The 2928-nt window shown below is 42.9% G+C and overlaps 2 pseudogenes; one reads left to right on the top strand and one right to left on the bottom strand.

Annotated features, from left to right (window-relative positions):
- The first annotated feature begins 237 nt into the window (after positions 1-237).
- On the top strand, positions 238-967 carry LOC113455911 (annotated as a pseudogene).
- A 710-nt stretch (positions 968-1677) lies between these two features.
- On the bottom strand, positions 1678-1906 carry LOC101999334 (annotated as a pseudogene).
- Positions 1907-2928: the final 1022 nt, after the last annotated feature.

The raw sequence follows: 2928 nt of genomic DNA, 5'->3' as shown, positions 1-2928 counted from the left end.
AAGCCTGTTGCCAGAATCGGCCAAACCGGAACACCGTCTGTCTTCTCGCAGAGGGGAAAGAGCCGAAAGGTAACTCCAGTCCTTGCAAAAACACAAAGTTCTGGTCCGCCGACAAGGGCAACACCTCAGGTATTGAGCCCCACTATGGCATCTCCCCCAAATGCACCGCCTCGAAGAAATTCACGACTCTTGACTAGTGACAGCTCCACAACCGAGGAGAATAGGAGAAAATTAAAAATGAAGTTTCCACCTAAAATCCCAAACAGAAGAACCAAAAGTAAAACTAATAAAGGAGCAATAACTCCACCGAACATAAGTGATAGCCTGGAAGTGACAAAATTGGACTCTTCCGTCATTTCAGAAGGGAAAATAGCCGCAATCGCGCCTCAGATTCAGGCTTTTAATCTACAAAAAGCAGCAGCGGAAGGCTTGATGAGCCTTCTTCGTGAAAGGGGGAAAGGTTATTTAGCTTTGTGTTCTTACCACGGCAAAGAAGCTATCAGCATCTTGAGCCATCTAGCTTCTCACCACTGCAATACCGGTTGGGTACTGTGCCAAATCGGAAGGGCCTATTGTAAACTTTCAGAGTCCACGCAAGCTGAAAGACAATTCTCAGAGGTTAGGAGGATTGAGAATTACAGAGTCGAAGGCATGGAGATCTACTCTACAACACTTTGGCATCCTCCGAAAGAGGTTGCTCTTTCAGTTCTGTCCAAAGACTTCACAGACATGGATAAAAATTCGCCAGCCAGAGGCCTGGTGTGCTGCAGGGAACTGTTTCGGTCTGCAACGGGAACACGATATTGCGATTCAATTCTTCCAGAGAACTCTCGAAGTGGATCCAAATGATGCTTATGCCTATAGCGCATTAGGGCGTGAGCTTGTCTTCACTGAAGAACTGGACAAAGCATTAGCTTGTTTTCGAAATGCTATCAGGGTCAATCCTAGACATTGTAAGGCATGGTAAGTGCTAATGAAGCGTAAAGACAAAGCCCTATGGATGGTGCCGGTACTCGCTAATTTTTCTGGTTAGATAGCTCTTTATTGTCACGAATTTGGTGAAAAATACTTAGGGATGGTACCTACTGCTGAATAACTTCTAACTAAGATGTTTCCTTACGAAACGTATGTCTTGAACAAACTCTGAAGTGAACTCATGATCGTAGAATACCAGATCCTTATACTCAACAGTTTCAGTCTTCTAGCAAACTTTTGCAGACGCTGTAGTTGTCTTTGGTTTGTGTGTGTGTTTCTTTAGTTGTGTTCCTTGATTTGTTACTTTTTCTTCGAGCACCGAAGTGGTGATGGGGACAAGAAGTGCTTGGGAGACTGGAAAGGAATAGCATAGTTCACTTATTGGATAATAGAAAAATACATGGAAACAATTCACTAGCTGCTGCTTTTTGACAGTGTTCCAGTTTACGGAGTTACTATGAAGAACTTCACGTACCCTTTAATTTAGCAGTCTCTCTGTTTTACTCTTTTGTACTCGTGTATAAGTAGGCACATAGGAAATTACTACCTAGGTCATATTGTTATCAACTGAATAAGATAGGAAAAAGTGTGGTCCTACTTCTGCCTCAACACCATCCTCACCGTTGACATTTATTGCGTTTCTCTGGACTGACTTCATAGTTTAAACGTCAAGAGAAGGCCGGGCTCAGTGGCTCACGCCTGTCATCCCAGCACTTTGGGAGGCCGAGGCGGGCGGGTCACGAGGTCAAGAGATCGAGACCATCCGGGCCGACACGGTGAAACCCCGTCTCTATTAAAAGTATAAAGATTAGCTGGGCGTGGTGGCGGGCACCTGTAGTCCCAGCTACTCGGGAGGCTGAGGCAGGAGAATCGCTTGAACCCAGGGAGGTGGCGGTTGCAGTGAGCCGAGATCACACCATCGCACTCCAGCCTGGGCGACAGAGCGAGACGCCGTCTCAAGAGAAATAAATTAAAAAAAATAAATACATACATAAGTAAATATCAAGAGAAAGTATGATTCTGAAGTCATAACCCTGTGGTAGTTATTTTGTCAGATACGGTGATCTTTGGGGTGACTTATTACAGCAGTGGAGTTCTATCATTTGATTTGCTTCTAAATCTGAAGCATTATATTACTGAAACACTTTTTGATTTGCGAATATGTTGTTTAATGGATCATATCTCATTTTGCTGTAGTAGTTACATTGCCCGAAAGATGGCCAAAAAGATAGTGCCAGCTACTGCTGACCAACGTAACAATCAACTTGCCAATACTGCCTTCTCTTCCGATAGCTACGTTCTCCGTCCTATTTTAAGAACTCAGTTCTTCATAAGACTTGTGTGGTTTTCGATTTTTTCCCAAGTCTGGTTGATCCTTGTGTTGTTATTTTTTTAAATGTGTATCGTCTGTTCAGCTATTTTGCAGGAGTCGCATTCTTAAAAAAATCTTAACCCTATCAAAAATTGTGTTTGTTTAAAGGAGGATTATTCAGATCGGCCAGCTTTTACTAGGAAGAGTGTAAATGCTGACGTATTTAGGTAGCTCTAAATACTGAGCAACTTTATTCTAACCACAAAATAGATAGCCTTTCTTTTGTCTTCACTTTCACTATCATTAGCACAGTGTTTAATACCGTTTCTTCATCTATAACACAATTATAATGATATAGGAAGCCACTCAAATAAGGCAGACATGTTGCGTTGCGCTTAAAAAAAAAAAAAAAAAGAAGTCTCTCTGTGGCACGGAATGAGGTGTGGCTCGAATCTAGAATCTCCAGTGAAAACCAATGAAAGAGGGTGAAACCCCGTGTCTACCAAAAAAAAAAAAAAAAAAAAAAAAAAAAAAAAAAAATGAGCCGGCCATGGTGGCGCTGAGACAGGAGAATCACTTGAACCCAGGAGGCAGAGGTTCCAGTGAGCTGAGATCACGCCACTGCACTCCAGCCTGGGGGA

Source organism: Microtus ochrogaster, unplaced genomic scaffold (assembly GCF_000317375.1).
Source record: "Microtus ochrogaster isolate Prairie Vole_2 unplaced genomic scaffold, MicOch1.0 UNK2852, whole genome shotgun sequence".
NCBI lineage: Eukaryota > Metazoa > Chordata > Mammalia > Rodentia > Cricetidae > Microtus > Microtus ochrogaster.
The sequence above is the reverse complement of the archived record's forward strand: the minus strand, read 5'-3'. Positions and strand labels throughout refer to the sequence as shown.